Raw genomic sequence first — 12,150 nt, forward strand, 5'->3', positions numbered from 1 at the left:
ATAACGTGTCACTCAATTCCGTACTGTTGAAAGGACCGGATCTCTCTAACTCACTAATAGGCATACTCATTAGGTTTCGGGAGAGGCCTATTGCCCTTTGTGGTGATATTAGAGAGATGTTCCACCAGATACGTGTGTGCGCGGATGACCAGGTTGCGCAAAAGTTCTTGTGGCGTGATGGCGATGCCACTAGGGATCCGGACACGTACGTCATGCAGGTCATGACCTTTGGTGCAAGCTGTTCCCCGTCGTTATCGAATTTCGTCAAAGATAAAAACGCGTCACGTTTCCAAGATGAACATCCTATAGCAGTTAAGGCCATTTTGGAGAACACATATGTGGATGACTGGCTGCAAAGCACGACTTCAGTGGACGAGATGATACGTCTGGCTACGAAGGTGAGAGATATTCACGCCGACGGGCGACTCGAGATGCGTAACTGGATATCCAACTCCAAAGATGTCTTATTTGCATTAACGAGCCATTCGGTCCAGGGTATTAAAAATATCGACCAAGCAGACGCGAAGCACGAGAAGGTGCTTGGTATGTGGTGGTTCCCGAGTGACGACACCTTCTCATTTTTCAAAAACTTTCCGAAAGGCGTCCTAGACGAAAACATCACTCCCTCAAACCGGCAAATCTTAAGGGTAATAATGACGGTCTTTGAACCCTTGGGCCTCCTTGGGTTTTTTATGATTTACGCGAAAATCCTTATGCAGGAGGTATGGCGTTCCGTTGTCCAGTGGGACGAACTTCTCCATCGTGAAGAAGAAGAGAAATGGTTTCGTTGGGTTCGTAACTTGCGAAAAATCCCAGATATTCGTATTCCACGTTGTTTTCCGCTGGTAAGTTTTTCGGAGGAACTGGAATTGCACACCTTCGTGGATGCTAGTATTGATGCTTACGCTGCCGTAGTCTACCTGCGAGCAAAGCGAGGGCCAGATATCTCTTGCAGTCTAGTAGCGTCTAAAACAAGGGTCTCCCCTCTTAAACCGGTATCGATTCCAAGACTAGAATTAATGGGTGCAATATTGGGACTTCGCCTATGTCGGTTTATTTCAAATGAACTTTCAGTCGCAGTCAATCGCCGCTTATTCTGGTGTGACTCTAAAAATGTGTTATTCTGGATAAGGTCAGACGCAAGGAAGTTTCAACAATTTGTTGCAGTACGTGTGGGAGAGATATTAGGACTCCAAAGTTGACCAGTGGCGCTGGGTTCCATCAGTGGATAACGTCGCAGATGAAGGTAAGAAATGGGCAAAAGATCCAGAATTTAGCAGCACAAATAGGTGGTTCACAGGGCCACCATTCCTACAAGAAACTGAAGATAAGTGGCCTGCAGCAAATCTCAAAGAAAAATATGAGACGGAAATGATCTGTCATGTAGAGATGCAATCTTCGCAACAGTCACCATTGGGGATTTCGATACCCGACCCCTCGCGGTTCTCTACCTGGGAAAAGCTGCGCAGAGCCCAGCGTTGCATACTTCTCTTTCTCCAAAATATTTCACGGGTAGCAAATGTATCAAGTCATTTTAAGAACTTTATCGGAGCAGCGGATGTAGAAGCTACTGAGTTCGCTATTATTCGGTGCTGTCAAGAAGATGCATTTTGAAAGGAAATAAATTGTATCAAAGCCGGTAAGACAGTTCCACGCGAAAGCATCCTCTTTAAGTGCTCGCCATACATCGACGACTTAGGTCTGCTTAGAGTACGGGGTAGAATCGATATGGCAGAAAACGTTTCATTTGAAACAAAACGACCCTTAATCTTACCACGCCGCAGCCGCATAACGCAGCTCATCGTCGACCTTTATCATCGTCAATTGCACCATCATCACAATGAAATAGTGGTCAACGAAATGAGACAGCGTTATTTCATACCAGGCATGAGGGCAGTAGTTAGGGAAACGACAAAATCATGTCAATGGTGTCGAATTCGGCGCGCTGTTCCGAGACCGCCAGAAATGGGTGAACTTCCAAAAGAGAGGCTGGCGACATTCTCCAGGCCTTTCACGAACACAGGCATTGACTTTTTTGGGCCCTTCGAAGTAGCCGTTGGCAGACACCGTGAGAAACGATGGGGAGTTCTCTTTACGTGCTTGACGATCCGCGCTGTCCACATCGAAATATCGTCTTCGCTTTCCACTGATTCATTCCTACTGGTTTTAAAGCAGTTTATGGCGCGACGTGGTACTCCCCACTGTATTTGGACGGATAATGGAACGAATTTCCGCGGAGCTAGCTGCGTTCTGGAAGAAGAAATTCAGCGCTTGTCGTGCGGTGATGTTGAACGCCGCTATCCAAAAATAAAGTGGAACTTTATATCACCCGTATCACCTCATATGGGTGGCTAATGGGAACGAATGGTTAGATCAGTCAAATCAATTTTAATGGATATTTTGAAAACAACAAGTTTGAGAGAGGAGTGCCTTCGGGCGACTTTAGCTGACGTGGAACATATTTTAAATTCTCGTCCGCTGACCTACCTGCCCCTTGACGCTCCGCAAATGGAGGCATTAACACCCAACCCTTCCTTTTATGAAGTTCGAGTGGTATTCGCGTGGGTGATGAAACTAAAGGAAGCGGCCCTACACTCAACAAAATATTTCGTATCTCAAACCAGATAGCAGATCAATTCTGGAAGCGATGGATTTGCGAATGCTTACCCAGCTTGAGAAGACCTGCAAAATGGTTCGAAAGGTCACCAGATCCCGTTGAACTTAACGACATCGTCATTATAGTAGACGACAACACCAAACGGAATATTTGGCGAAAGGGCATAGTAGTCGACGTTCATAGGAGCAAAGATGGAGAGGTGCGCAGCGCAGTCGTGTGAACAACCGATGCATTACTCACTCGTCCCGTCGTGAAGCTCGCCAAGCTGGACGTCAAGGAGTAAACCTCGCAAGGTTTACGAAGTTTACGGAGGGGGGGAATGTTACGTCGCTGGTAGTGTGGATAAATCCACGCCGTTGAGTTCTTAGCGCGGCGCCATAACCTGTGCTAACGAAACGAACCCGCTCGTCAGCTGTCAGTGCATTTTCACCTGTTGTTCTCCGCTAACATCAACATCTTTCCTTTTCAACGAGCCTTTGGAAGCGAGCGAAATTATTTCATTAAACAACTAAAATTAACAGCATAATCAAATTTTTATCAATAAATATCTTTGTAATCAAGTAGCTTATATTTGCATAGTTAAACACAAGTGTAAGTTGAATTAATTATATTGTTGAATCTGTGAATATTAATAGAAAAATAAATTGCAGATTTTAGCGCTACACACATCCATAAACGTGTTGCTGAAAATATTGTTTAATTAGCATTGTCGCTAACAGTAAGAATTAAATATTGTTCATTATTTTTTGTAACAAATATTTTAAGATCATGTTTTTTCAAAGAAATCAAAAGTGGAACATGCTACGCATGAGCATTTGGAGCGATATATCTGATTTTATGCTGCTAACCCCGAAATGGGAATAGCAAAAAATAATCCGCGGGGTTTTTTCGGGGCCATTTCGGCATGACTTTGGAGACTCCCTCGGGGTCATTCCTGGATGGTTTTGGGGACTCCATCGGGTTCTCCCGGGGTCATTTAGGGGTAGTTCCGAGATCTTTTTGGGGACTCACTCGAGGTCATTTGGAGGTAATTCTGGGATGGTTTTGGGGACTCCCTAAGGGTAATTTGGGCGTAATTCCGGCATCTTTTTGGGGACTCTCTCGGTGTCATTTGGGGGACATTCTGGGATGGTTTTGGGGACCCCTCGGGGTAATTTGAGGGGACATTCCGGGATGGTTTTGGGGACTCCCTCGGGATAATTTGGGGGATATTCTGGGATTGTTTTGGGGACTCCCTCGGGGTAATTTCTTGTTGGTTCTGGGGACTCCATCGGGTCCTTCCGGGGTAATTTGGGGGACATTCTGGGATGGTTTCGGCGACTCCCTCTGGGTCATTTGGGGGTAATTCCGGGATGGTTTTGGCGAATCCCTCGGGTTAATTTGGGGGACAGTCTGGGATGGTTTTGGGGACTACCACTGGGTAATTTGTGGGACATTCTGGAATGGTTTTGGCGACTCCCTCGGGGTCATATGGGGGTCATTCCTGGATGGTTTTGGGGACTCCATCGGGTCCTCCCGGGGTTATATGGGGGACATTCTGGGATGGGTTTGGGGACTCCATCGGGTCGTCACGGCGTCATTTAGTCATGCAATCCCCAAAACTATCCCGGAATATCCCCCAAATTACCTCGAGGGGTCCCCAAAACCATCCAAAAATGTTCCCCAAATTATCCCGAGTGAGTCCCCAAAACCATCCCAGAATGCCCGCCAAAATGACCCCGGGAGGACCCGATGGAGTCCCCAAACCATCCCAGAATGTCCCCCAAACGACCCCGATAGGACCCGATGGAGTCCCCAAAACCATCCCGGAATGTCCCCAAATGACCCCGAGAGAGTCCCCAAAAAGATCCCAGAACGACCCCTAAATGACCCCGGGAGGACCCCGAGGGAGTTTCAAACACCATCCCGAAATTAGCCCCAAAAACCCCAGGAGGATGTTGCCACAATAATAGCAAAAGTAATAAATGTTCTTCCATTTTCTCTCGATCGCACAATAACAGAATTCTAATTTAAATTTATCCGTGTAATAAAATTATCAAGAGCGTTTGACTTAATGACAATTTGTCAGCGAAAAAGCTTTTAATTTTTTACATAGAATAGCAATTACTTGATAAATTGTCAAACCTGACAAATAAGCAAGATGGTGAATTTGTCAAGTGCACAGAATAGGGCTGATAGTCTTGTTGAATTTTGACTAAAAAACTTTAACAATAGCTCTTGTAATAGAATTTTGTGATTTAAAACTAATAAGGTGGAGCGCAATCTTTCAATTTAAGGCAAACCATGTACTTGGGATTAACTAATTGATTATTTAAAATTTAAACACGCGCTCTACCTTTATAGTTTTAAATCCCAAAATCCTTTTACAAGAGCTATTGTTAAAGTGTTTTAGTCAAAATTCAACAAGACTATCGGCCCGATTCTGTGCATTTGGCAAATTGTCAATAAGTTGACAATCAAGATTTTTATCAAGTTGACAAATATTTCTATCATGATACAAAAAATGGAGGTAGTTCCCGTTAGTGTGACGTTAGCCACTCTACTTTTGCGAGGACAATGACAATTTCACCAAAAACAGGCTACCATATTGAAAAATTTTACGAATTTTTGTAATTTTGATGGATTTCATATTAACGAAATTGACTAAATTACTTTCATAGGTATTTTAAATAAAAAAGAAAAAAATGAGCCCCACGCCTTGGAAATATTTTATAACGAAATATCAGCCTAGAAAAGGTGTTTAATCAGTTTTTCGAGCTCCCGAAAATTGTTTTGGTGGAAGAAACATGGATGGAAGTATACAAAGCAAGAGAATATAGCCTTTTTAAGTGTCCGTACGTTTGCTCAGAACATTTTGACGAAACATACACGTTTGTCAATTGCTTGCTCAAGAGATGTCCTTATAAACCGACTCCGTAATTTCTTAATAAGAAAGTCCTCATTTTTTATTTTTTTTATTTATCGTATAATTCCAGCGTTGCGCTTTAAGAGGGAATTGTTAAACAGTTTTTTAGGGAGAACGTTTCCCTGTAGCTCTGCAGGTTAGCCACTAGTTATGAGAGTGTTTTTGCCCGTTGTACCAGGGCCCAGCCTATACACATTCTGTGCACTTTAAGCATTGACGTAGAAGTGCAGACTTTGGAGGTACACTTTTTCGCAAAATGCCTTGAGAAATATCAACAGGATTTTTGTGTATTTTTTTTTTTCTATCTAGGGGTCAAGCTGCCATAAAGATATGAGTCATTAACCAATGTATGAGTCATTATCCAATATTTTTCAATAAAATTGCATGTTTTACTGTATTCTCAATGGATATATATCACATAAATCGTGCCAAAACATATTATTATTATCTCAGACGACCATTGCGTTTTCTTTCTAAAGGAAATTTCCATCTCGAAAAACCACAATTTCGCCTTAAGCAGTAACGGTATGGCAACGATTCTGGCAAAACAACAAATATTATGAAACTTGAAAAATCCCCAAATACGTCAAAAAATTTTGAGTGGAACTACCTTATTTTTTGTATAATGATTTCTATTCTGTGCATAACTTGACAACTCTAAAAAGCTCTACTATCTGTGCTTTTCACCATACTGTGGTGACCTAAATAAAGTAAACCGAAATCAGCTGTTTAGTGCAACAATCGCGAAATGGAATAAACGTAAGAATTAAATACTGTTCATTATTTTTTGTAACAAATAGTTTAAAATCATGGTTCTTTCAAGGAAATCAAAATTGGAACGTGCTACGCATGAGCAATTGGAGCGATATATCTCATTTTATGCTGCTAGCCCCGAAATGGGAATGGGGGTCATTTCGGCATGGCATTGGAGACTCCCTTGGGGTCATTTGGATGTCATCCCTGGATGGTTTTGGGGACTTCATTGGGTCCTCCCGGGGTCATTTGGGGGACATTCTGGGATGGTTTTGGGGACTCCCTTGGGGTAATTTGGGGGACTCCCCCGGGATAATTTGGGGGACATTCTGGGATGGTTTTGAAGACTTCCTAGGGGTCATTTAGTGGTCGTTCCGGGATGTTTTTGGGGACTCCCTAGGGGTCATTTGGGGGACATTATGGGAAGGTTTGGGGACTCCATCGGTTCGTCCCGGCGTCATTTAGTGGGCGTTCCCGGATGTTTTTGGGGACACTATCGTGGTCATTTGGGGGACATTCTGGGATGCTTTTGGGGACTTCCTCGGGGTCATTGTGGGATGATTGGGATGACCACTATATGATGCCGGGACGACCCAATGGAGTCCCAAAACCATTCCGGAATATCCCCCAAATTACACCGAGGGAGTCCCTAACTTCATCAAATCCGGACTTTTTTTTTATAAGGCCGAAAATAAAAGTTAAATCCGGACTTCTATTTTTTAAGAACAGAATAAAAGTGCGACCCCATAACTAAGATACGGTTCGTCCAAATGAAAAAAAATGTTTACCAATTCATTATCGTAAATATCTGGATTTGAAACCTGTAGGGACACTACAATTTTTGCTACTAATAATAGAAACTCCCCGAAGGTTTCGGGGAGTGTTATCGCTGTTGATGGTCCTTTAGCGGATATATACCCGGTATGTTCCGGTAACAAGCACCATTAAGGTACAAGCTCGACCATATCGGGAACGATTTAATATGACCACATTGAACCTATTAGGCCATACCACCATTAAATTTTTCTGAAGGACTTTTATTACAAAAGGAATAACAATTTGGGTCCCTGGCTATAATTTTTATAGGTTTCGCTTTTTTTTATTCCTGTGAAATTTGAAGAAATATGCATCCACATTGAATGAAGCTCTAAATATAACTGTAAGGTTCATCTTATGAACCTCCGAAAAATGGACGTGCGCTTTGCACGCGCAACGCAGTTACTCCACTCAAGACACCAAATTGCCACACACGGTAATTTTAGTTTAGTTCTTTATTTATTAGGTTTTATTAAATTAAAGAAATGTTTTATAATTTGCCTACACTTAGTTTAGTTTGTAGGCTTAGCTTAATTATTTTAGTTTTTAATAATTTCACGACGCACACACCAAGTCCAAAATTTTAATTATCATTCTGCCAGCCGATTTGCTCTGTGTTCAAGTTGTTCCACACCCGTGAGTAGACAACGGGTGTTGCAGCAACTTGAACACAGGTTGACATTTTATTATTTATTAAGGCTCTGTTACATAACCTTTATCGGCTGTTTATGGAAAATTTCAATATTTTTTCTCACGAAATGTTAATATTGTTCAGTTTTTACTCAAATTATAAAAAAACGACAATAAAAAAGCGAAGTGAATGAAGCAAACGCGACCCAGAAGCAAGTGAATATTTTGACAGCAAAAATGAGTGTTCATGACACTTTGCGTCGCTATATAATACGAAAAAACGTAAGACAATTACCTGCAGTCACCGAGAGTCACTGAAGTGAATGAATGCTCTTATATGATACGAATTTGTTTTCCCTTGGGTGAAAGTGACTCCTCGCGTCGCTTTGCGTTATACATAATAATGCCGTAAATAGTGCTTAGGAGACACATCTAGCGGCAGTGTTTAAATAACTAGCTACAGCACACGGTGTACCTAAAACCAGAGACACAACATTCTGATGGCCATAGTGTATAACATATTGCTGAATTAGTTGCGATGAATAGCGGACACGCACCATTTTAAGAGGTGATACATAGAATTAGTGTAGAGGTGAAACATAGAAACTTATTTCAGTTATATCTGAGTAGGTATAATGCGTATTGAAATTTAGTAGTACCAATTTTATGCGCAGCCATTTCAGAGGTATATTTAAAGTTTGACGCTTAGCAGTCCATATTGTTGTATTAACAGTGCTTCGCCCCATTAAATGGGCACAACCACTCACAAATTTTCATAAAAATCCTCTAAAGGGAATCCAAGGAAACCGGCTGTTTCAGCAGGGGCGGACCATAGGGAGATGGGTGTTAGAGGCGTAGGTTCCCCATTATAATTGAAAAGATGTTTGGTGCCAAGTGGGGACACATAACATGCAGGACATACATTACGTATGTGGGGCTTGATTCTGGACAAGTAAGAGTTTGACCTGTTACAATATCCAGAACGAAGTTGGGCCAGGGTGACTCGTGTTTCCCTTGGTAGTGTGCTTTTTTCTTTTTGTGCAAGGGTGGGATATTGCATATTAATAACGGGGTTCACCGGGCGCGCCTTGACAAAGGCGTTTACCGAATTTGTGTGAATTTGACTAAGGGTCTGAAGCAAGCGGCTGAGTAGGTAGGTGCCGGATCTCGTCATAGTGCTTTAGGAGGTGTTCCCTTAATCGCCGTGGAGGCGGTGCTATATCAAGCACTTGTTTGCTAGAATGTCCTGGTTTGTGACAATTAAGCAAGAACTGTTTGTTCAGCATTTCATTGCGATCTTTAATATTGAGCTCTTTGGCTTCACTATGTAGATGGTGTTCGGGAGTCATAAGGAGACGTCCGGTGGCAGTTCTATTGCAGCCTTTTGACAGGCCTGTAGCCTTCTCCAGTGTGTATTTTTAAGACCAGGCGACTAGACTGGTGACGCGTAGCTCATGAGCGGCCGGCCAATTGCTTTATACGTGGTCAGCAACGTTTCTTTATCTTTTCACCATGTGCTGCCGGCAAGCGACTTCAGGATTTTGTTGCGACTTTGTACTTTAGAAACAATCTCGGTGGCATGAGCCTTGAAGGTTAGACTATTATGGAACGTTACCTCTAAGATGTTTGGGTGAACGACAGTCGGTAGTGTGACACCATCGACACGTACGTCCAATATTTGCGACATCTGTTCCTTCCACGTCGTAAACAGGGTGGCCGTCGATTTTGTTGACGATAATGCCAAGTTGCGCGAGGTGAAGAAACCGGAAAGATCAGGGAGATATAAAGTTTAAGCGTAAACGTCTATAGATGTAAAAAAACACAGCTAATATGCAGGTGAAAGCAGCAGAGTTGAATTTTATATATTTTTTTGTTTATTTACATTTCTTGGGGGAATATTTTGCACAGTGTACCACGATTTGGTAGGAGTCGCTGTAAAAGTCTAGTTGAGGGGTAGACTGCTAATAAGCTACCAAAAATATCGAGAGAGGTGTCAAACGACGCGTCTTGACATCAGTATTATTAATCCAAAGGCGGAAAATAAAAATTTTGACTCGTTCAAAAGATATTAACGAAAAACCGAAAAAATACCCGCGGGTGCCTCCGACACATGGGATGGGATCCATAGTATTTTTGCGCAGAGCACCTCTCTGCATTGGCGGTCTTCGGCCGCGCTTATAAAAAATTACCCTGGGTGGGTCCAACATCGGTTTGGAGACCAAAACTATATCCACGCAAAACACTTATGTTCACAATTTTTTTTTGTGAGTAAACAACATTACAACAACCACATGAAAATCGCCTAGTTCATCTGCAAATATCTCCGGACGGAGAGAACATTTTTCTTTTCCGCCTTCGGATTATTCTTGTCGAGGTCAATACGCGTCTTTTGGCACTTCTCTCGATATCTTTGGTAGCGTATTAGTAGTTGAACCCTCAACTAGACTTTTACCCCACAAATTGTCATCCTCCCAGTAGCTCCTTGCAGCGGGACTGCGCCATACTGTCCTGCTCCGGGAAGGTGTCGAACCCAATCCGGGTCCTTCTCCTGACCCCGGTCCTGAGAAATGGTTTTGCTGCGAATGCCGGAAAAGAATATTTTAGGGCGGTCATTCTCCTGCCAATGTGTCACGTGCAAGTGATGGTTGCATCGGACAGGTTATTCTGGGCTAGATCCCAAAACCCGACGCCTTCGTAACTTTTATAAATCTTTTGTGGCACCTTGCTGTTCACGCCCAATGGCGTCCCATAGTATACGCCTCATCGCCCCCAATATCTTTCAGCAGATCTGCTGCTTAGCAAGTCACAAAAAGTACCCGCTGCTGCTCGAGCCCTACGTCGCCACCAGCTCATACGGCCGCTCTCACTCATAACAACAATATCCATAGTAGAGTCGGTAGCAATGCCGAACATCAGCCTCCGCCCCCTCTTTTCCAGCAGCAGTCGTATAGGTAAGGGAAACAGACTCTTACAGCCCTATTCTTGCATTTGACAAATTGTCAATAAGTTGATAAGTAATCAAGATTTTTATCAAGTTGACAATTATTTCTATTCTGAGCATAAATTGACAACTCTAAAAAACTCTACGACCTGTGCTTTTCACCATTCTGTGGTGACCTAAATAAAGTAAACAGAAATCAGCTGTTTAGTGCAAAAATCGCGAAATGGAATAAACGTAAGTGTTACGTCGCTGGTAGTGTGGATAAATCCACGCCGTTGAGTTGTTAGCGCGGCGCCATAACCTGTGCTTACGAAACAAACCCGCTCGTCAGCTGTCAGTGCATTTTCACCTGTTGTTCTCCGCTAACATCAACATCTTTCCTTTTCAACGAGCCTTTGGAAGCGAGCGGAAGTATTTCATTAAACAACTAAAATTAACAGCATAATCAAATTTTTATCAATAAATATCTTTGTAATCAAGTAGCTTATATTTGCATAGTTAAACACAAGTGTAAGTTGAATTAATTATATTGTTGAATCTGTGAATCTCAATAGAAAAATAAATTGCAGATTTTAGCGCTACACACATCCATAAACGTGTTGCTGAAAATATTGTTTAATTAGCATTGTCGCTAACATTTCTAAAATACTTGTTTGATCAATACTTCGCTCGAGAGCTCTTCATAAGCTTGCAGAACACAGGGATTTACAACTTTAAATCTCAGCTTTATAGACTGCATTGGGGACACTAATCACGCGGTGCGACATAACCTCAACCTTTAGTTAAAGTACTAGGTGAAATGGCATTTAGTTTATCGAAGGTGAGCGGCATACCCTCTGATGGTATAGTCACCGACACAACTATCTTCACTACCAATTCCGTTACAACAGCCACGACTGGCGTTGCTATCTCTACCGGCGACACTGTTAGTACTGGGAGCGCGTCAATGGAGATGCTCGCGCCACCACCTGCGCTAACAACTACGGCTGGATTGGGAACTGTAACTAAGGCAAGTACAGTTATCGCATCAACCCCTCGTCAAGCTGGAGGTGTTTTTGCTGAAACCGAAACGTCACCACTTCGTAGACGGTCAGGGATTTTACGAACGGAGAAACCACGTAAGCGCGCAGGCATACCACGCACAAGTGCATCTATAATTGCTCCCATAGGCGAAGAAAGAACTCAGGTAACTTGGTGTCCTATGACATATACCTCTGCATCGCACGGAACTGAAAATGCAAGTCCATCACTGAATATTTGTGGTGAGTTAAACAGTCTCAACATAAATAATCGAAACACTTCCCAAAAAATATTTTATACGACGAATGCGTTGTCGGCCTTTGTATCGGCACTATATAGCATAGGGCCAAACAACACAAGATCCTCCATAGGTTTAGCTGGGTTTGGCTACGATCCAGTGTATACGTGGTCTCAATACCCATGGGCAGGTAGGGTTGGCGGACCTAGCTCCACCATGCATGACAGCGG

The sequence above is a fragment of the Eurosta solidaginis genome, chromosome 3 (assembly GCF_040869045.1).
Source record: "Eurosta solidaginis isolate ZX-2024a chromosome 3, ASM4086904v1, whole genome shotgun sequence".
NCBI lineage: Eukaryota > Metazoa > Arthropoda > Insecta > Diptera > Tephritidae > Eurosta > Eurosta solidaginis.